Here is a 24,387-nt window from a genome sequence, read left to right on the forward strand (position 1 = left end):
TTGATTAAATTGCTTCAAGAATAAAAAGACATATTTGTTTGGTCATATGAAGACATGCCAGGTTTGGATATAGAATTGGTGTACATAGATTGCTGATAAAGCCTGAATGTAAGCCTGTGCAACAAAAGCTGAGAAGAATGAGACCCCAGATGCTATTAAAAGTCAAAGAAAAAGTGAAGAAACAATTTGATGTCGGGTTTCTTAAAGTGGCCAAGTACCCTGAGTGGGTGGCAAATATTGTCCTAATACAAAAAAAAAGATGGAAAAGTCTGTATGTGTATTGACTATCGAGATCTCAATAGAGCTAGTCAGAATGATAATTTTCTGGTTACAATCAAATTAAAATGCACCCTGAAGATATGGAAAAAATAACGTTTGTCACTATATGGGGAACATTTTGCTATAAAGTGATGTCATTTGGGTTGAAGAACGCAGGAGCGACATATCAAAGGGCTATGGTGATATTATTTCACGAAATAATGCATAAGGAAATAGAAGTTTATGTTGATGATATGATTTTCAAAACCAAGACAGAGGAAGAACATGTCCAGAATTTAAGAAAGCTTTTCCAAAGAGTAAGGAAATGCCAACTAAAGCTTAACCCAAGTAAGTGTATATTTGGAGTGACATCTAGAAAGCTCTTAGGGTTTATTGTGAGCAAAAAAGGAATTGAAATAGATCCAGATAAAGTTAAAGCTATTTAATATTTACCACCCCCACAAACACAAAAAGTGGTTAGAGGATTCTTGGGAAGACCGAATTATATAGCTCGATTTATCTTGCAGTTGACTGAGAAATGTGATCCCATTTTTCGCCTCATCCGCAAGAATAACTCAAGAGAATGAAATGATGATTGTCAAGAAGCTTTTGAAGCAGTTAAGCAATATTTGTCAAGTACTCCAATCTTAGTGCCACCCGTCTCAGGAAAACCTTTAATACTTTATTTATTAGTTTGTGAAAATTCAATTGGGTGTGTATTAGAACAATATGATCAAACTGAGAAAAAAGAAAGGACTATTTACTATCTCAGTAAGAAGTTCACTGAATATGATGCCCGATACTCGCTAATCAAAAAATTGTGTTGTACTTTGGTATGGGCTACTCGAAGGCTCAGGCATTATGTGCTATATCACACCATTTGGCTTATATTCATACTCGATTCTTTGAAGTATCTGATGGATGTACCTGTACTATCTGGAAGATTAGCTCGTTGACAGAGTTTGATATCCAGTTTGTAAGTCATAAAGTTGTTAAAGGAAGCGCCATAGCAAAATTTATTGTAAGCAAGGCTTCTCATGAATATGAGCCGTTAGGCTTTGATTTCCTGGATGAAGATTTAATGGCAATTTCATTGGAAGAATCAATTACATCCACCAATGAGTATTGGAAGTTGAACTTTGATGGTGCTTCTAATGCTTTGTGGCATGAAATTGGGGCAATCTTGGTCTCACAAAATAGGGAACATTATCCTTTCACCAGTCGGCTCAATTTTAATTGCACAAACAATATGGTTGAGTTTGAGGCTTGTGTTATGGGTCTTAGATCGAACGTAAGGTAAAAATGCTCAAGGTATATGGGGATTTAACTCTAGTAGTATAGAGGGGAATGGAAGACAAAAGATCCTAAACTTGTAGAATATTGTAAATTGGTCATGGAACTCATTGAAGAATTTGAAGAAATAACATTCAATTACCTCCCCAGAGAAGAGAATCAAATGGCATATGCCTTGGCCACTTTGGCAGCCACATTCAAGGTAGATGATCATTCGAACATGATGCCCATCGAAATGTAGGCTTATGAGTATCTAGCCGATTACTTTAACATTGAAGAAGAAGAAGATGGAAACCCTTGGTATTATGATATTTTGCAATACATCAGATATCAGAGTTATCCTGAATAGACAACCGAGAATGATAAAAGAACTATTAAAAGAATGACATCAGTGTATGTACTCGATGGTGAGATCATATACAAGAAAAGTTTGGATCAGGTCCTATTGAGATGCGTGGATACCAAAGAAGCTAAAACGATTCTTGAGGAATTGAATGAAGGAGTCTGTGGTACCCATGCCAATTGACATACAATGACTAGATAAATTATGAGATTTGGATACTATTGGTCAATAATGGAAACTGATTGTATCAATCAAGCCCAAAAATGTCACAAGTGTCAGATTTATGGAGATAAAATACATACCCTTCCTCATCCTTTACACGTGATGATAACTCTGTGGCCATTCTCTACGTGGAGGCATGGATGTTATTGGAAAAATTTCGCCCAAGGCTTTAAATGACTATCGCTTCATTTTGGTAACAATAGACTACTTTACCAAATGGGTAGAAGCAGTTTCCTATGCAAACGTCACTCAGTCAATAGTTTGTAAATTCTTAAAAAATGAAATCATCTGTTGATATGGTCTACCAGAGAAGATTATTTATGACAATGCCTTGAATCTAAACAATAAGATGATGAAATTAGTCTGTGAGAAGTTCAAAATAAAGCATCAGAATTCCACCACTTATCGCCTGAAGATGAATGGGGCAGTAGAGACGGCTCATAAGAACATCAAGAGACTTATAGAAAAGATGACTGAGACTTATAAGGACTGGAATGAGAAATTACCATTTGCTTTGTTAGCTTATCGAACTTTAGTACGGACATCGACTGGAGCATCTCCATTTTCTTTAACATATGGAATGGAAGTTGTTCTAGCCATTGAGGTAGAAATTCTCTCACTTTGAGTTTTATCAGAGTTGAAGTTATATGAGGCAGAATGGATACAATCCAGATATAACCAGTTGAATTTAATTGAGGAAAAAAGATTTAAAGCTATATGTCATGGGCAGATGTACCAGAAGCATATAATACGAGCACACGATAAGAAAGTCTACCTCTGAGAGTTTCATGAAGGAGATCTGGTACTTAGAAGGATCATACCTATTCAAAAGGACTTCCGAGGGAAATGGATGCCAAATTGGGAAGGATCTTATGTTGTGAAAAAAGTATTTTCTGGAGGAGCCTTGGTTATTAATGAGATGGATAGGCCGGAATTACCCTATCCATTGAACTCTGATGCTGTTAAAAGGTATTTTCCTAAAGAAAAAGAAATAGAAAAAATAATAAAATAAAAGGAGCGTTCAAGATGAAAAATCTAAAAAGGACGTCTTGAAACCAAAGGAGGTCTCAAGTTGAAAACTCGCAAAGGGCGGCTTGAGTGCCATTCAAATTCAGGATTTGTGCCTGGTGAAGGTCATGGATTTATTGTAAGGATTAAAAGGCTCCTGGATTGGGTAACGATATCAAGCAATGATCAATATTAGGAATGAAGATATAAGATTCAATATTGGTTGATAGCACTCAACATCTAGAGATTTGGTAGTTTAGAAGGAACTTCACATGCTTACGCATTATCACGACTCTCGAGATCCTTTTAACAGAAGCTACGCTTGAGTTACTCTGTAGCATTCTAGTTCAAAAACATTTTTACTATTGATATCTGTGGATACTTACTTCTTTTCCTTTTACATTTTTTCAGTAAAAGTTTGTCATGTAGTCCCTTAAAAGACTCTTTACATTTATATAAATAAAAAAGATCTTTTCTTGATAAATATCCTTTTGCAAGCATCTTACTATGAAAATTAAAAACATGTAGTTTAACTTGAAGTACATGAAATTATTATGTATTATTGTGCAAAAAGTTATTGAAAAATGTAGGTGTTCTGAAGCTAACAATGGTTTTAACCTGTAAGTTTGTGTGATGACATGATACATGGAAAATAAAACCTTGGAGTACATAGAAAATTCTAGCCATTTGAGGATGATCCAAAATATTTGTCACTAATCGAGTGGTTGGTCATTGGTACTGGCGGGGTTCAAGAAGAAAGAAAACTAAGATCGTGTCCGACTAAAGAATATGGGATAAAGATTGTCAGATGGTGTAAACTGGTCATGTTTGTTGTTCCCAAAATAAAACTGAGTCACAAGATGACCAACGAGAGAGGGTCCTTATTTGAAGAAGAAAATACACTAAAATTGTGTCATTGCAGACATTTTAGGCATAAATAAGATCATGACATTCATAAATGCATGATAACAAATGTAATATGGTATCTACAGGTTTCCCAAAAGAAAACAAAAAGTTAAAGATATTGAAACTCCAAAATAGGAGTAACAATTCAAAATCCCTAAAAAAGAGGGATGTTCAAAGATTTCTCGAGTTTTATCTCCCCTAAAGAATAGTGGAGCAGACCCGTCTACCAAAAATTTCTCGAGTCTTATCTCCCTAAAGAAGAATGGAGCAGACCCGTCTTTCAAATATTTCTCGACTCTTATCTCTCCTAAAGAAAAGTGGAGCAAATCAGTCTTTCAAAAATTTCTCGAGTCTTATCTTTCCTAAAGAAGAGTGGAGCTGACCCATCTTTCAAAGATTTCTTGAGTCTTATCTCCCCTGAAAGAAGAGTGGAGTAGACCCTTCTTCCAAAGATTTCTTGAGTCTTATCTCCCTTGGAAGAAGAGTGGAGCAGACCCATCTTCTAAAGATTTCTTGAGTCTTATCTCCCTTGAAAGAAGAGTGGAGCAGACCCGACTTTCAAAGATTTCTTGAGTCTTATCTGCCTGAAAGAAGAGTAGAGCAGACCCGTCTCTTAAAGATTTCTTGAGTCTTATCTCCTATGAAAGAAGAGTGGAGCAGACATGTCTTTGAAAGATTTCTCGAGTCTTATCTCCCTGAAAGAAGAGTGGAGCATACCCGTCTTCCAAAGATTTCTCGAGTCTTATCTCCCCTGAAAGAAGAGTGGAGCAGACCCGTCTTCCAAAAATTTCTCGAGTCTTATCCCCTGAAAGAAGAGTGGAGCATACCCATCTTCCTAAATTTATCTGACTACCCAAAAAAGAGGAACAAATCAACTTTGATCTTCCCTGAAAGAAGAGTGGAGCGGATTTCCCATTAAAAAATTAAAGTCGACTGGACGAAAACTCATTGTCTTTTTGTCTTTGCCCTATTCTTGTTGACACAAAAATGAGCAAAGAGGGACAACTGTAGACAGTGATTTTCATCCATATTATTATTATTATCTAAGTTATTATTATTATGATGATGATGATGATTATTATTATTATTATTATTATTAAATAATAAATACACCCCAAGCCCAATACCTAATTACAAAGCAAAAAATGACGCCCATTATAGCCAACCCAAATCCAAGACCCATTTACAAAGATTCAACTTCTTGATTTAACAGTCAGCTTCCAGCTGCCGCTCACCCTCAACCGTTGGATCGACTTCTTGATTTAACAGTCCATATCTCATTAGTTAGGGTTTCTAACCCTCGTTTTCTGCTGCCGTTGCCGCTAGTCCATTTAGACCGTCCACCTATCTCATGTGTTCTGCACATGCCTGAATCTCTATCCACCTCAAGCCGCCGCTGTCATTGTCATTTTCGGATCACACCGGCCAGATCTAAAAGATCTGGGTGCATTTAATGCACCCAGTCGTCCCTAGTCACCGCCATAGATCGGTGACTCACAGGGCTTCTCCTCTTCGACCGGTCCGAAGAGAGAGCCACGGGGCCTATAAAAACCCCATAACCTACAAACAAACGAAGGACAATAGAGAACAACCAATAAGAGTGCAACAAAGAGGAGAGCAGTCAACCATTCGAAGCAAAAAAATAACAGAAAAAACATTAGAGATTAGAAGCTTACCACTGTAGAAGTCGAGTGTCGCCAGAGACTCACGTTTAACCAAAGGTAAAACCTTCGTTTCTTTTAAAGTTAGGGAGATGTAGGGGTTTTTAGGATGAGGGAAGGTCGGATTCAGGTTTAGGGTAGGAAAAACATCATTTTAGAGTGTTTTTATGTCTACGACCGCCATCGACGACAGTGGAGAACTCCAGCGGACGATGGTCGGCGGCTTCTGGCCTTCACTCCAGTGATGGAAGGTAGAGAGAAGCGAGAGAAAATAAAATTCTCTCTTTTTAAAGAGAGAAAAATAAATGAGGAGAATAGGCCCTTAGGGGGCCGATTTTGGGGTATTTATACCCCTCTCCATACAACGTCGTTTTGGGAGGGGTATATGTGTTTTGGGCACGTGTAAATCATTCCCGCAATCCATGTATTTTGTAACTTTCCATTTTGGTCACTGAAATTAATTTTTGTTTATTTTAATTTGGATTTCAGATTTTATTTTGTTTATATTTTAGTCACTAATTGTATTTACATATGTTTTGGGTAAATATTGGATTTAGTCCCTATATTTTAATAATTTATATTTTGATCATGAAATTGATAATGGCTAAATTACAATTCCAGTATCTAGCTTGTGTGACTTTTCTATTATGGCCATGAATTTTGTTATATTACAATTTAATCCCTTAATATTTTTAATTCTACATAACATTATTGGTTTGTATACAATTGTAGTGTCTTACATATGAGATATTTGTAATTGTTGCATTGATATTTTATTAGTTTTATAATTTAATCCCTAAAATTATTATATTTATTATTTTAATCCTTAATGTATATATTTATAAATTTATTACTAAAATAAAATTTCATATATTATTTTATACGAGTAATTTAATGAGATATCCCTTAACTAACAAGGAGTGTGTTTCTAAAGATTGCTCGAATAAAATAATATTTTTTATGTTTTACGTAAATTTATTTATTTTTTTTATCTATTTTTATATATTTATTGTATCTAAAATTCAAGGTAATACTATTTTGTACGAGGAATCCATAAAAATATCCCCTAATTGACTAGGGATGTATTTTCAAGGATTATTTGTATAGAATAATATCCCTTTTTATTTTTCTAAAAAGTGTATCATAATTTAATTTTTTTTCGAATTTGTCAATTTAATATTTAGATGATGTATAATCGTTTAGGTACCGATTTCGATGTTGTGGGGGTGCTAATCCTTCCTCACACGTAACGGACTCCCAAACCCATTTTTAAAATGAATTTCTGGTTAAATGCAAATAAATTTTTTATCTTTTAAAATTATTTTTCTTAAAATTATTTTGAAAGATATTTTTAGGTATTTGATTTTCCTAACCCAAAGGTCGATGGCGACTCCAAATTTGTATATTTATGGTTTTATTTTAAAACTAAAATTTTCCTAAAATTAAGTTGGATTAAGAAGGCTTCCCCTAGCAGAGGAATTCTAAGAGAGAATTTTAATCCGGTGAAGGGCTTTTCTTTTTCTTTTATTTTATAATAATTGAGCGTCCTCTTTTTTTTATTACTCTACTGAAGGTGGATTGAAATTATCCCAGTATTAGCATTATTGGCTTCTTTCTGGTAATTACTTGTTAGTTTATCATATATGTATAAATGGTTGTGGTGTTAGAAAGTTGAATTGTGTTTATTTGGGGATGAATATATTTATTAAATTTTATAAATGCATTTTATGGGGGCATTTATCAATCTTCTAACCTTGCTTGTTTTATTCTTATTGGAACTTTTGATGCTAAAAGTTTGATTAGATTTTTTCATAAAATCAAGATTCTTCCATGAACAAGGTTAGAGGCTTGACCTGCATTGTTGATTTGTGAACATCCACAAAAGAAGTTGGAGTATAGCTCAAGGCCTCATTATGTATACTTCTGAAATTTGATAAATAAAATAAACACGTGCCAACTTCCTACTTCCACTTTCATTTATAAAACAAGAAGAAGAATATATATACTCTAGAAGATTAAGTTTTTCTTCTTGAAATTATAGTAGGAAGGAAATTACAAATTTTAGAGCAAGTTTCTATCCAGATAGAGTGAACTAAAAGAACTATGTATTTTTCTTTTATCATGCTATCTTTTTCATTAGCAAATGATTGTCATCTATAAATTTAAATGTTTCTCATTATAGGTTGAGATAGCACAGGCATATGAGAAGGGTGGAGCCGCTTGTCTCAGTGTTTTGACTGATGAAAAGTATTTTAAGGTACTCAATAGTTAGGTTTTCCTTGAAGATTTTGTTCAATTCCCCAGTATATCTCTCTCTATAATTTTTTTGAAAAGCGCTCTGGTATGTATATCAATATGACCTGCTTTTTACCTCCTATTCATTGAAGGGGAGCTTTGAAAATCTGGAGGCAATAAGAAATGCTGGAGTAAAGGTCTGTGTTATGAGTTATATTTTTACTCAATCTATCTGAATTTATCCTGATATGTACAATTGGTAAACCTGTATACATGTTTCGCTTATAATTAATACAGTGTCCTCTACTGTGCAAATAATTTGTGATAGATACTTGGCAGATCTATTATGCTCGAATCAAAGGAGCAGATGCAATAATTTTAATTGCTGCTGTTTTGCCTGATCTTGACATCAGATATATGGTTAAAATCTGCAAGATGCTTGGATTGGCTGCGCTTGTCGAGGTTAGGCAGAGCTTCTTTATCATTATCATTATCAATTTTCTATTGCTTTTGAATTGTTGAGGTGTTTTATGGGTTATGAAACGAGTTTCACTTGGGAGTTGAATTTCCATAATTTATTGAGTACTTTGAAACCTCTTCCCTCCTCATTTCAATTAGAAAGCATATTTGAGTCTTTGATGAGTCATATAATTGAACCCATGGCTCCCTAATGAGCTTTTAGTTTTACTAAATTTTCATATATAGATAGTTCTTTCCAATATTCATATGCTTTATTGTTGCTTCGGTTGTACTTTTAGGTTCATGATGAGAGGGAAATTGTGATCACCATTTTGCAACCAGACCCAAAACCGAACCGACCTCAAGCCCCCAGACCCAAAAAACCCAATCATAAAACAAGCCCCCATATCCAAAAAAACCAATCAGAAAAAAGCCCCCATGCCCCAAAAACCCAATCAGAAAATAAGACCCCAACTCAAATAAAACCCAAACCAAAGCCCGACCCAGACCCGAATCCTAAGTCTAACTTAACCCTATTGTAGCCGCCCCTAATCCCCTATCAATGGCCACCACCCCTCTGCCCCAATCACTGCCGAGGCCACCTGTGCACTCCATCACCTGCAGAAAGCAAAGAAGACAACAAAATGAATCATTATTTTTCCAGTGTAAAGGGGATATAAACCCCCTGCATTGGTCACTGTAACTCTCTCTGGATTTCTAAAAAAATACTGTAAACATTTCTTCCAAAGCAATAAACAAGCACAAAGGTTTATTCCTTTTTATTTCATTTCGAATCGTTTTTGGTGTTGTTTATTTATTTTCCTTTTTTTCTCGTTCGTGTTTTTCTATTTTTATTCCTAAATCTCAAAATATAGAGGGGAGTCACATAGTTTCAAACAACAAACAAAAGAAAATGTTTTTTTAATCGAATAATAACAAGAAAAAATGAGGCTTTTTAACTGTAATAAACAACCAACCTATTTTTAAAGTAAAAATACAAAAAAAAAATTAAAAGAGGAGTAGATCGGGGCTTACCCTTCATCGGAGGCAGCCGGAAGGTGAGAAAGCCAAAGGGTCGAGGGAGCTTCTCAGGGTGTGTAAGGAGCTTTTTACACAATTTTAACTTAGGACGTGGGTCTAGGAGCGTAGATCTAGGCTCATTGAAAATTTTGGGGCATTTTGGGGTTTTTTGACCATCGTGTGCAGCGGCTGGAGCGGCGGTCAAATGCGATTCGGGGTGACCGACAGTGGGCCGGCCGAGGGAGAGGAGAGAACTCTCCGAGGTTTTTTTATGTTTCGGTGCAAATGAAAAAAACCAAATGTTGTATTTATAAAACATTGTTGGGGAAAATTGCTCTTAAGTCCTCCAACAATACGTGCATTTTTATAAAATGCTCACTGGGAGGGACTGATTTTGTGATTTACCCATTTATGTTTATGGTTTGTAATTTTTGGTATAATTTCATTTTAGTCCCCCTACTTTTAGCGTGTGTTACACTTTAGTCATGTGTAATGACCTTTTATTTTTTTTAAATGCATTGGGACTGATGTTGTAAATTTTCCTTTTTATTTAAACATATTATTTTTAGGCTTAAATAAAATGAATAATTTCTTTTAGGTCCCTGTAGTTTATGCATGTTTTTGTATTTTTTCCATAATATGTTTATTTTTATTTTATTACGATTTAGCCTTCGAATTTTGATTTATTTTAATTTAGTCATATTTTATGAATAATTTATTCCTTTTTAGTTTAACAATTTCATATTTATGCAATTAGGTCCATGTATTTATGTTTATGTTTATTTTTATTTATTTTTTATTTGTTATTTTTTTAAATTAGATAAATAATTCAATATTTCATAGTTTAAACTCTTAGACTTAGCTCTTAGATTAGGTTGACTTTCGAATCGCATTTAGAAATTAGGATGCAACTTTAGTTATTAATTAGGGAGCAATTTGAGTCGAGTTTTCGCATAAGATGCCCGATTACTCGAATCAATTGTTCAACACTTTTTAAAATTTATTAATTTTCAATATTAAAAACTTTAGGCTTAGTTTCCTTTTTAATAGGTTAATTTAGGATATAATTAGGCTTTTGGTTGATTAATTAGTCCTCAACTTTAGAAATTATTGATTTATGTCCTTAAACTTTTAGTCTTTTAGAACTCGATATTTTAGCTCTTTGACCTTTAGGTCCCCGAACTTCAATTATAGCTTTAATATTGACATAATTAAATAGGTTAAATAGAGCTTCCACTTTTAGCTAGATTTCGATATTGTCTTCTTAATTTAGGGAATAATTCGAGTCAGCCCTCGCGTAAATGCTCGAGGGACCATCTCGGTTATTCGATTTAATAATTGATTAAAAATTAAATAGGGTTAATATTATAACCTATATTTTAGGCTTGAGCTTTTATGTTTTTTAATTTTCATAATTCGACACTTTAGGACAGAGAGAGCCTTAAATTACCCTTAGTTAATTAGGACGAATAAAAATTGTTTGATTACATTTTTAAACCCAAGACAATGTTCACTTATTAGGGAATTAATGATATATCTCCCGCAAATATGCTCAGGGAGTGACTACTGATGATTCCCGAAATAGGTCGACATCTTTTTCAAAAACTACATCATGATTTTTTAAAATCGTGGCAATATTCGGTTAACAAGCATAGTAGTTGATCTCCCGCGTTTATGCTAGGGAGCGAATGCTATCGGCTTTAATAAAAGTATACCCTTTTTAACTTTACATCCGTAATGATTTTCAAATTAAATAAAGATCGAACTCAAAATATTTGATTTTAAATGTAGGGTAATTAACTAGGTACCAATTTTTGGACACTTGTGGGGGTGCTAATCCTTCCCTACGCGTAACCGATTACCGAACCTGATTTCTGGATTTTCACAGACCTTAAAACTCGGTATTTTGATAAAAAATAAAATGTTTTATTAAAATCACTCAATTTTTATGGTGTCCCAATCACACCTTAAATGATTGGCGGCGACTCCTCACATTTCAAAAATTCTTTTAAAAAAATCCTCGAGTCGGTATCAATCTTTCCACGCCTGGGTGAAAAACCGTGTCAACAACTTGGTGACTATGCTGGAGAAGTTTTGTTTTTAAAACAACTTGAGAGTCAAGCCACAAGTTGGTTACCCTATATTTAGGATTTTGGGAAATTATGATTTCGATCTTGTTTTAATTTACAGTTTATTATGTTATTTCAAAAGAAAATAATATTTTCTCTCTGGTTAATGCTTACACTTCTGTGAATATTTAGGATTGTTGCATATCATATCTTTAAACCCGAGCTCAAACCAATTTACCTAAGTAGGGAGAAACATCACACCTCGTGAGGAGCATTGGGCTTCCTTGTGTGTGTCTGACAAAGTATCTCTGGAAAGCATCCTAAGTTATATATTCGGGTATTAGATCTGAGTTACTCTTTTAGTGGTTTGATCCCCTGATCTGAATCCGATTTGCAAGTCTGTAATGGTCCAGAATCAGAGTCAACCTTAGCAAGTTGTGAAGATGGCTTGGGAACCCTTTGCTAGAACCCAACCTCATATAGAGAATTTAGTAAATCTACTTCGCTAGAGCCATGTGGATAACCTAGGAGAACTAGAACGCATGCAGTTAGGACTATTAATTTCCTTTGTACGCTTTATTTTTTAGTATCAACTTTTAGTCGAATTTCATTATTGTTGCTAAGATTACATTTTTTTGATTAATCATTTCAACTAACTTGATTTTTTTGTCTTGTTTGTACTAACATTGATTTCCTTTTGTCTAGTCTTGTTGCATTTTTGCATGGACATGGAATATCCTTCAAAGGTATTGATATATTAAATAACTGATCTTTTAGAAGGTTCTTGAAAAACAATGCCCACATCAATGCTTTTCTCTGGGGTCGGAAGAATTTCGAAGATGCTCTACGTAGACCGAGTAACGTCAAGAGAGAGTCTACATACTAAGGAGATAATCCAAACATCTACCTGTTAAGATAACAAGGTGGACTCAAGAAGATTCGACGCTGAAGCCAACAGTTGAAGATCAGGAACCAGCTTGAAAAGATTTCTGAAAGTAAGAGATGAAGTATAAGCTTTGAAGACGATGTAGTACCCAAATGCTCGCAGGAGCTGGACAACTTGAAGATGGACCAAATTTTTATTTCCCTAGTGTACCGAGACATTGTCGGTTTTTCAAGAATTGTTTAAGGAACAATTAATTTTGGGATCAATTCCTTGTTGTATTTGCACCTCACATTTTGAACACCCATTTTGCATTTGCATGTGCATATTTGCATCTTTGCATTAATATATATATATATATATATTGTACATTACATGGTATATATCATATCTCAGCACGCATTAGTCACAGATCAGGGGAATAACTTGCGGAGAGTCATGTTATAAAAGTTTTGAGGTAAGAAGAAGTCACCCCATTCGTACCAAAAAAGGATTGAGAGCTATGGACGTGATGTTAGCACCGTCTAAAGTTCGAGGCACATCATCGAGACTTGTGGGGCACGAAGAAGAAAGGTCCATATTTTTTTGACCCAAGGTATTGACCTTTAACTCGTAATGAGACATTTTAGAGTCAATTAAAAAGAAGTTTTTCTACCCACCGTGAAGCCTTATGGCACTGACTTTGTCATGTTTGAACGTGTTTTTGTTCTTTGCATACTCAATAAATATTTTATTGATTGAACTTATGGATTTTTTTAGGTTATGAGCAATAAATCAAGTTTTAATCTTGTAATTCTTTGAATATAAAATGAATTAAAGGTTTTTTACTATATCATTCATTATAGATCGTTGACAAGGGGCAAGATTAAACCTTTTGTGTTCCCTCAAAAGCCGAACACCCTTACTTGTTTCCTTACACGTCATGTGCTTATTACCAAAGACTGAACTTTGACATCACCTCTATTCGAAACAATAAAGTCATGCCCTTATCCCCCGAGGCACCAAAACCTATACTTTTACCTTAACGGACAGAAATAACCTTTCCATAACATTACATTTTTAGAATTATGACTTTAAAGTCACACATTTATCTTCTTAGACACAGAGCCAACATTCATTTCCCAACCTCAATGAATCATGGGGGCATAACAAAGACATTTCCTAGAATAAAGACAAGAAGGAGTGTTGCAGATCAATTTTTTAGAATTTGAATAATTGGGGCATACTAGGAGTGATGGAAGAAGAATAAATAAAGAGAATCATTGAAATAATTATATCATGCATTAATTACATTGTTTTCATGTAAGTAGGGTTAATCCTGAATACTCTTCCCCCTGGGGATACCTATTTTATAAGGACTTCCGTGTATGAGATTATGAATGGCTTTGTTTCATTTATGTTATATATATATATCCCTTGTTGTCCCATTTTGAGTCTATAGTATTTTTCTCTCTGATTCAACCCTATCCAAGGATCACTCTCCACACTGAGGGGTAAAGATGAAGGACATATGCTCGCATATGTGTAGATCATCAATCCATATTTTATTACAGAGGTAAGTCATGATGAGAAATAACAAGATATCACAAGGTAGACCAAATACAAAGCTTTCGAATATCAAATAAAGAAGAAAAAACAACATAAAAAGAGAGAGAGAAAAAGAAAGCAAGTGAGAAAGAGAGAAAAAATCAAAAGAAAAGAAAAAAAGAATAAGAAAGAAAACATATCTAACACTTCAAGATGAGTGACTCAAATTAAATCACCAGAAAATCATGGAACCAAAGGAAAACAAAAGAAAATAAAAGACGTACAAACATATTCAAATCAAGCAAGACAAGATTGAAGACAGAAGAACGAATTGCTCCTTGGTTCGATCCCCCTTAAACACTTGTTTGGGCCTATTTATCCATTTCTTTCATAACCATTAGCCCTATCCTATGTTACGTGCCTGAAAAGTCCCTTCTAATTATACATGGATTTATAAGTGGAGAGACTATCTTCAGATTTCATTCCTCCCCTCAAGGTTAATTTTATTTGCAAAAAAATGGTTTCTAAAATCTTTAATGCATGATAGGGAAAGATAATAAAATGAGGATTCATGATGTAAAATTTTAGATGACTTCTTGAAACTAAAGGAGAATTCGAGTTAAAAACATGAAAAGACAGCTCGAACACGAAGATTGTCAACCACTACGCAGAATATGATCTTATACATCTCTTGATGAAGAATTGTACAACCCAAAGGCACTCACGAGGGCTGGGAACCAGTGAACATTTCGAAAAGATAAGCATAACAGCTGCTTCATCAGATCAATGAACGCCAGAATCAAGGACGCAAGAAGCCAACCTGGAACAGATTACCTCCTCAAGTTAACCTGAAACACATTACTTTCCCAAGTCAGCCTAAGCCTTATGCCATCATTAATCTTTATACTTTTCAAATGTATATAATTTTTGAATGATTAAAAGAGAATTTTATTTATTTGATATACAATGAACTCTTGTTTTACAATTTGTTTTGATTATGAGCCGGAAGAAAATGACAAGACTTTTGAAAATTATTCAACAATTTTTTTACATTTCTAAAATAAAAAAGGAAAAAAATATTTTCAAAAAGGATAATCTCAAATGAAAAAGGTCCTTGAAGCTGGTGAGGCTCATTCTGCCTCTATCGGAGAAAAAGAACAAATGATGCCAGAACAATGAAGCATTTCTTAAAAGTGAATAATCCAAGAGATCATAAGGACTAGAGGGAAGAACTTCTAACACTTCATTGTGGCGTTGTCAGAAGAAAATGATCGTCTTAGTTGAAGATGGCGCATATCCCAACTCGTAGCAAAAATGAAAAACTATTATGTTGGAAGAATTGATTACTTCTTAAGTGCCCATCTGGTCATGGCATCATGAAGAGAAGCCCTCAAGCTATTCGTTAACATTGCTGATTAGCGACACAAAAGTGAGGCCATTAGAGATTAAGATTTTGGCATGAAGAGAGCCATGAGTACCCATATTGGGATATTACCAAAACCAAATATTAATAGAACAAGATTCAAATCAAATAGACATGGTGAATGACCCCGTCGCTTAGAGTGCGAGGGTCAAAAGATGATAACAAAAAAGAGCTCACCTTGAAATAGACCATTCACGCTTCAGTTAGCAAAGGACTCTCGAGAAATAATTTTGATTGAAAAGTCGAGATAGGTAAGGTGCCCAGTCATCCACCTGATCGTAATAAAAATTCAATAGAGGAAACACTTCTTCCAGAATTATGTTGAAGAAGCAAGACAAAAGATAGAAGATGGGAGGGACATGCAAGATGATTAGTTTGACCATGTTGATGTTGAGGATAGACTCCATACAAGAGTGATCAAGTAAAGGAGGACTGAGATCTCCATCTTGAAGTCAAAATAGGATTACTGATAAACATTTCTGTATATAAGAAAATCATGCATTACATTTAGATACATATCTATTGCATTCACATTTCATGCATAAAAACATATTTTTATAGTTTTTTTTCAAGAAAAGAAGAGAAGGAAAAGACATAATTCCAACCTTGAATGGAGGGAATCATATTCCGAGTGACATAACCTCAAGAATTGAGGAACCCAATCCATGAAACAATAATTACTTTGATTTGAGGGCACGTTACCCAAACGACATGATGTTTTCAAATGAATTTGTAAAGAAACCATGTTTGATTTTTAGAGGCTCCTTGATAGGATGTTTTCAAATGAACTTTTAAATGAAGCTAAGCATAATTTTTAGGGGTTTCTTGATGTTTTCAAATGAGTTTTTAGAAACAAAGCCTGATTTTCAGGGGTTTCTTGATGATGATTTCTAATGAATTTTTAAAAGAATCTAAGCCTAATTTTTAGGGGTTTCTTGATGTTTTCAATTGAGTTTTTAAAAACAAATCTTAATTTTCAGGGGTTTCCTGACGATTATTTCCAAAGAATTTTTAAAGAAGTTTAGCCTAATTTTTAGGGGTTTCTTAATAATAACTTAAAATGAAAGATTTTAAGAAACTAAGCTTGATTTTCTAGGGTTTTTTTATGAGTAAGTCATTTGGGCCATCAGTAAGTCTTTGGAGCATGATGCTTAAATCCTTCGGGTCATTTATAAGTCTTTCGAGCAAGATGATAAGTCTTTTGGGTCATCCATAAAACCTTCAAGCATGATGTTTTCAACATTTCCTTTGCTCGATTCACAACACTTCGAATCAGCAACACCCCATCAAAGGGGTTAACATTTCCTTTGCTCGATTCACAACACTTCGAATCAGCAACGCCCCACCAGAGGGGTTAACATTTCTTATTGCTTGATTCACAACACTTCGAATCAACAAAAGTCCTTTAGGCCATCAGTAAGTCTTTCGAGCATAATGCTTAAATCTTTGGGTCATCTATAAGTCTTTCGAGCAAAATGATAAGTGCTTCGGGCCATCCATAAGACCTTCAGGTAGGAGGTTTTCAACATTTCCTTTACTCGATTGACAACACTTCGAATCAACAATGCTTCACCAGAGAGGTTAACATTTCTTATTGCTCGATTAATAACACTTATAATCAGCTGAAGTCTTTCGGGCCATCAGTAAGTCTTTCGAGCACGATGCTTAAATCCTTCGGGTTATCTATGTCTTTCGAGTAAGATGATAAGTCATTCGGACCATTTATAAGACCTTTGGGCAAGATGTTTTCACATTTCCTTCGCTCGATTCACAAGACTTCGAATCAGTAATGCCCCACCAGAGGGGTTAACATTTCCTATTGCTAGATTCACAACACTTCGAATCAGCTTAAGTTATTCAAGTTATCAGTAAGTCTTTCGAGATGATACTTAAATCCTTTGGGTCATCTATAAGTCTTTCGAGCAAGATGATAAGTCATTCAGGCCATCCATAAGACCTTTAGGCAGGATGTTTTCACATTTCCTTTACTATTTTCACAACACTTCAAATAAGCAACGCATCACTCGAGGGATTAACATTTCCAGAGGAAAAATCATGATGAGAATAACCCGTATCTTGAAGAACTGAAGATGGAGACTCAGCCAGGAGAATGAAGCAAAGATGACATCATTTGTAGCAAGGAGTCGACGAGTTCACAGAAAGAGATGAAATGACATTCCTAGTGAAGAGTTCGTAACTTGACAAGCAGAGATTACTTTGAAAAATGATGCTTTGTGTGTCTTTGCTCTATTCCCGTTTCACTGTAATGAGCAAAGGGGGCAGCTGTGATCACCATTTTTCAGCCAGACCCAAAACCAAACCAGCCTCAAGCCCCCAAACCCAAAAAACCCAATCAGAAAACAAGTCCCTAGACCCAAAAACCCAATCAGAAAATAACACCCCAACTCAAATAAAACCAAAACCCAACCCAGACCTGAGTCAAACCCGACTCAGATCCTAAGTCTAACCTAAACCTACTGTAGCCGTCCCTAATCCCCTATCAATGGCCACCACCCCTCTGCCCCAATCATTGCCGATGCCACCCGTGCACTCCACCACCTGCAGAAAGTAAATAAAACAACAAAATGAATCATTATTTTTCCAGTGTAAAGGGATATAAACCCCCTGCATTGATCACTGTAACTCTCTCTGGATTTCAAAAAAATAATATAAACGTTTAGTTCAAAGCAATAAACAAGCATGAAGGTTTATTCTTTTTTATTTCATTTTGAATCGTTTTTGGTGTTTTTTTTATTTTCCTTTTTTTCTCGTTCGTGTTTTTCTGTTTTTGTTCCTAAATCTCAAAAAATAAAGGGGAACCCCTTAGTTTCAAATAGCAAACAAAATGTAGTATTTTTTAATCGAATAATAACAAGAAAAACCGAGGCTTTTTAAACGTAATAAACAACCAATCTATTTTTACAATAAAAATACGGAAAAAAATTAAAAGAGGAGTGCATCGAGGCTTACCCTTCATCGAAGGTTGCCGGAAGGTGAGAAAACCGAAGGGTCGAGGGAGATTCCCGAGGTGTTTATGGAGCTTTTTATGTGATTTTAGCTTAGGACGTGGGTTTAGGAGTGTAGATCTAGGCTTAGGGAAAATTTTGGGTTTTTTCGGCCATCGTGTGCGGTAGTTGGAGGTGGTTCGGGCGACCGAGGGAGATGAGAGAACTCTCCCATTTTTTTATGTTTTGGTGGAAATATAAAAAAAAACCCAAATGTTGTATTTATAAAACGTTTTAGGAGAAAATTGCTCATAAGTCCCCCAACAATACGTGCAATTTTATAAAATGGTCATTAGGAGTGATTGATTTTGTGATTTACCCATTTATGTTTATGCTTTGTAATTTTTGGTATAATTTATTTTTAGTCCATATACTTTTAGCGTGTTTTTACACTTTAGTCATGTGTAGTAACCTTTTAATTTTTTAAAATGCATGGGGATTGATGTTGTAATTTTTCCTTTTTATTTAAATATATTATTTTAGGCTTAAATAAAATATATAATTGCTTCTAGGTCCCTGTAATTTACGCATGTTTTTGCATTTTGGTCCCTAATATGTTTCTTTTTATTTTATTACGATTTAGCCTTCGAATTTTGATTTATTTTAATTTTGTCATATTTTATGTTTAATTTATTCCTATTTAGTTTAGCAATTTCATATTTATGCAATTAAGTCATTGTATTTGTGTTTATTTTATTTTTATTTTTATACTTATTTTTATTTTACTTTTTTATCTTTTATTTTTTTTAAATTAGATTGTTTAAATAATTCAATATTTCATAGTTTAAACCCTTAGACTTAGTTCTTAGATTAGGTTAACTTTCGAGTCGGATTTAGAAATTAGGAAGACACTTTAGTTATTAGTTAGGGAGATATTTGAGTTGAGTTTTCACATAAGATGCCCGATTACTCTAATCGATTGTTCGACTCTTTTTAAAATTTAATAATTTTTAATATTTATAACTTTAGGCTTAGTTTCCTTTTTAATAGGTTAATTTAGATTATAATTAGGCTTTTGGTTTATTAATTAGTCATTAACTTTAGAAATTATTGATTTAGGCCCTTAAACTTTTAGTCTTTTAGAACTCGATATTTTAGATCTTTGACCTTTTAGTCCCCGAACTTAGATTAGAGCTTTAATATTGACATAATTAAATACGTTAAACAGAGCCTCCACTTTTAGCTAGATTTTGATATAGTCCTATTAATTTAGGGAATAATTCGAGTCGACCCTCACGTAAATGCTCGAGGGACCATCTCGGTTATTCGATTCAATAATTGATTAAAAATCAGATAGGGTTAATATTAGAACGTACATTTTAGGCTTGAGCTTCTAGGTTCTTTAATTTTAATAATTCGACACTTTAGGACAGAGAGAGCCTTAAATTACCCTTAGTTAAATAGGACGAATACATTTTTTTTATTAAATTTTTAAACCCAAGGCAAAGTTCACTTATTAGGGAATTAATGTTATATCTCCCGCAAGTATGCTCAGAGGGGTGACAACTAGTGATTCCCGAAATATGTCAACATCATTTTCAAAAATTGCATAATGATTTTCTAAAATTGAGGAAATATTCGGTTATCAATCACAATAGTTGATCTCTTGCGTTTATGGTAGGGGCGAATGCTATCAGCTTTAATAAATGAATATATTTTTTAACTTTGCATCCGAAATGATTTTCAAATTAAATAAAGATTGAACTCAAAATTTTCCAATTTTAAATATAGGGTAATCAACTAGGTACCAATTTGTAGGCGCTTGTGCGGGTACTAATCCTTCCCCATATGTAATCGACTCCCGAACCTGATTTCTGGATTTTCACAGACCTTAAAACTCGGTATTTTGATAAAAATACAATATTTTATTAAAATCCCCCAATTTTTATGGTGTCCGAATCGCACCTTAAATGATTGGTGGCGACTCCTCACATTTCTAAAATTCTTTTAAAAGAAAAATTCCCTAGTCGGTATCGGTCTTTCCCCATCCGGGCAAAAAACGGTGTCGACAGAAATGGATCTTGTTCTTGGTATAAAAGAGATTGAAAGTATTGGTATTAATAATAGTAACCTTAGTAAGGTTTTGCAGTTTATTTATTGTAATTTATACACCTGCCTAAAATATCGAGTTCTAAAAGACTAAAAGCTTAAGGACCTAAATCAATAATTTCTAAAGTTGAGCACTAATTAATAAACCAAAAGCCTAATTATAATCTAAATTAACCTATTAAAATGGAAACTAAGCCTAAAGTTTTTAATATTGAAAATTAATAAATTTTAAAAAGAGTCAAACAATCAATTAGAGTAATTGTGCATCTTATGCGAAAACTCAACTTAAATTTCTCCCCAACTAATAACTAAAGTGTCGTCTTAATTTATAAATCCATTTCGAAAGTTAACCTAATCTAAGAATTAACACAGTGTTCTAACCCCTTGAATTTTAGGTCCATTAGGGTAACTCGAATTTTATTTTAGTATATACAACAAATACTACAGTGTAGTGCAAACTTATCCTTACGGTGTGATGAGTTTGCCCAAATAATATTTTTAAATAGACCTAGGTGAATGGGCCCGTGGGATCCAATAATTTGATATTTTTTTTCTCAAAATTCGTCACGTTAACATGACTAGTCCTATTAAAATAATATTTTTATTTTTTGAATTAAGTAATTAATTTTTAATTTATAATAATTAAAAATAAACAAACTCGTCATGTCAATATAATGAGTTCCTTTGAATTTAAAATTAACTATCCGTTTATAGCTGTTGGACAACGGTCATAAGCAACCGTCACTTTGAAACTTGTCATGTCGAGGTGACGAGTTCCGTGGGAATTTTGAAAAAAAATAGTCATTTCTAGTAATTGGGTTTAGGGTTATAATACTAAGGGTTTTAGATTTATGGTTTTTATTAAGAATTGTTAAGAAGAAAAAAGTTACTTGAGAGAATATTTTGTTGTTTTTGAAGAATTCCTGTTAAAATGTCTACCCGAGATGAAATAATATGCCTTGAAGCTGTCCATATTTCCTCGCTTGAACTCACTCTAGTAAAATTTTTAATTATATTTTTGATAGTTCAAATTATTAATTTTGTTTTTTTGAAAATTTGATTAATTCGTTGAAATTGATATTTTAGGAAGAAGAACGAGGCATTCGTCAGCGTGGAATAAAACTTAAAGATCTACATGAATGGATTATTATATATCTACAATAATTCGGGTTATATTTATCCATATTTCTTCGTGGTTTTAAGGTGAACCCTCCACTAATTTTGGCGCTAATTGAATGTTGGAGGCCCAAAACGCATACTTTTCATTTTCGGAGTGGTAAAGAGATGATTACACTGGAAAATGTCGCTTACCAACTCGATGTTCTGATAAATGGTGCGACACTAGTGAGGCACAACACTTACAACCGATTCTATATTATTGAGAAAGTTTTGGGAAAGAGGCCACCACTAGATGTCATAGACGGGATGCAGATACATATGACTTGGTTAGAGTTCGAATTTCAAGTGGAGAAAGACTCTATCAAGGATGAGGTCAAATTAACATCTCGATCGTATCTTCTCTAATTGATTAGAGGGATATTATTACAGGAAAAATCTGAGAATTTGATGCACACTCAGTATCTTTCGATATTGAATAATTTTACTGTGTGTTGTGACACTAGTTGGGTTTCAGCAATTTTAGTATTTTATATCGGAAACTTTGCAAGGCTACAATTGTTGAAAGGGGTCAAAAAACTGATGTAACAAGTTGTATAGTGCTACAATCTGGGATGTGGTATCAGTTCTCATTTTTTACGCCAATTACATTAAGCCCGGTTAAGTTTCTTCTAGCTAGAAGGTAGTTTTTTAACTTTATTTTTTACTAAATTTTTACATTTATTTTTTATCCTTAATTTTTATTTTTTATTTATTATAATGCTTAGATGGTGTCATAAAATTATCAAGATTAAATTGTCGGGTGCAACAAAAATTGATCCACGAACGAGGATCTATATCGTCGGTTGACATGTGGTAAATATTTATTTATGTATTTATTTTAGTAATTTTTTAATTTTTTATTTATTTATAATTTATACTAATTTTTATAATTTAATTAATATTTACAGCTTTCTTGGATTCCATATTGTGATCCGGAGATCCGCTAGTTACTGCCAATGTGATTTTTTAAAGGCTCGAAGTTGTGGTGTGTTGTAACTTCTTTGCTTCATTTTGCGATTGTTAAGATTCATGTTGTAGATAGATTGTTGGGCCAATTTGCATTCCATCAGTCGATTCCTATGCAAATATTTGAGATGGACAAGCTCCATATAATTGATACACGGTGGAAGCATAAAGAGAATTGGCCGAGGAAGCATGTTGTATACATTCAACAATAAAATGAACGACATCTATTTGTGCCTATGTGTTTCGAGATTACAGCTGTTGATGTTGATTTCAAAATTTTTCCCTACCTCCGAAATTATGAAGCAAATGAGAAACCATATTTAACAACATTAGGAAATATGGCCGAATGGGAATAAATGAAGGCAAAATACACAAAGGTCAATAAATCATCATCATCAGCATCTTTTTCTTTTGGTTCTGCTTATGCAGAATATTTTGCATATTAAACCATTTATGGTTTTTATCCTCCATATCAGGCTTCAGTGGAGAGTCAAGTAAATTGGGTTGGAGGTTCATAGGATGCAATGCGCTCAACCATCTTCAATAGAAACTGCAAGTGAATGGGGTCATATTCTATATGATCAGCGAGGTATTGATTTTGGTGGACAAATTGAGTCAATGAAGTCAATAATGGTGTTAAATACCTTGAACACTCCATCACTGTCACTCGAACGTGGAAATCAAAGTGGAGTGATGTTTAGTACACCTCTTGTTGAAGAAGAAGCAAACGAAGATGATCAAGGCGGACAACCGTGAAGAAATCGAAGAGCCCCACACCATTATTACTCGACCACTCATCAACATCATCAAGAATTAAAGAAATATAAGAAAAATATTTTTATTTTATTTTTAGTGATTGTAATTAATTTAAAAAATTATTATTAATTTGTAATAAAGTAGTTTATAATAAATTATTTTTATTTTTTTAAATGTCAACGGAACTCGTCACGTCGTCGTGGAGAGTTCCAACGTCTATATTTTTAAAATTAAAAACTTTTCTATTGTCAACGGCTAGTTAAATTTAAATTCAATTGGAACTCATTCGACTAGACGAGTTTCGTTATTTTGAAAACAATTACTTAATTTTACAAAAATAAATTATATTTTATAGGGACTCATTACGTCCACATGAAAAGTTCCTGGAAAAATATTAGACCCCATTGACTCCACTCACATGAGTCTATTTAAAAATATTATTTAAGCAAATTTGTTACACTAACCGAATGAGTTTATTATGCACTCTTAACATTTATTATAGATACTAAAATAAAATTCAAGGTGCCCTAATGGGGTTATTATAGCTCTCGGCCTGGCCAATTTTGCCATGAAATCCCATTTACTGATTCACTTAAGGGCGAAATCAACGAAATAATGCAGTCGAAGTTTTTTTTTTCACGAGATAATGCAGTGTTCAGATTAATTGCTCGAATGGGGTAAATTCTACAGTGATGGCCGTAGGTCGCCATGCACTCCGGGCAACCTACGACGTGGCAGCATCCAGACGAACCAGCATAGGTCGCCATGCACGCCCGGCGTCCTTATAGGTCGCCATGCATGCCCGGCATCCTATAAGGTCGCCATGCACGCCCGACGTCCTATAAGGTCGTCATGCACGCCCGACGTCCTATAAGGACGCCATGCACACCCGGCGTCCAACGTTCTTTTCCCGACTGATGCTCTGCTTTGAGTGCTATGCATGGGCCATGTACGGGGCATGGGATAGGTCGCCAAGAGCTTTTTTCACGTGGTCTTCTCTCGGCAAACCTCTGCTCGCATGCAGCGTGAATTCAGCTGCATTATTACAGCACTTATTGCTGCATTATTGCAGTCCTTCAGCTCACGTGAATGGCCCATGCAAAGGTGAATAATTGAAGCAAACGGGGGTGGTTGTATTATATATTG

At 34.2% G+C, this 24,387-nt stretch overlaps 1 pseudogene; it reads left to right on the plus strand.

Moving 5' to 3' along the window:
- The first annotated feature begins 2,531 nt into the window (after positions 1-2,531).
- LOC120139100 lies at positions 2,532-23,241 on the plus strand (annotated as a pseudogene).
- Positions 23,242-24,387: the final 1,146 nt, after the last annotated feature.

This window comes from Hibiscus syriacus, unplaced genomic scaffold, assembly GCF_006381635.1.
Source record: "Hibiscus syriacus cultivar Baekdansim isolate YM2019G1 unplaced genomic scaffold, ASM638163v2 tig00110722_pilon, whole genome shotgun sequence".
NCBI classification, from domain to species: Eukaryota; Viridiplantae; Streptophyta; class Magnoliopsida; order Malvales; family Malvaceae; genus Hibiscus; species Hibiscus syriacus.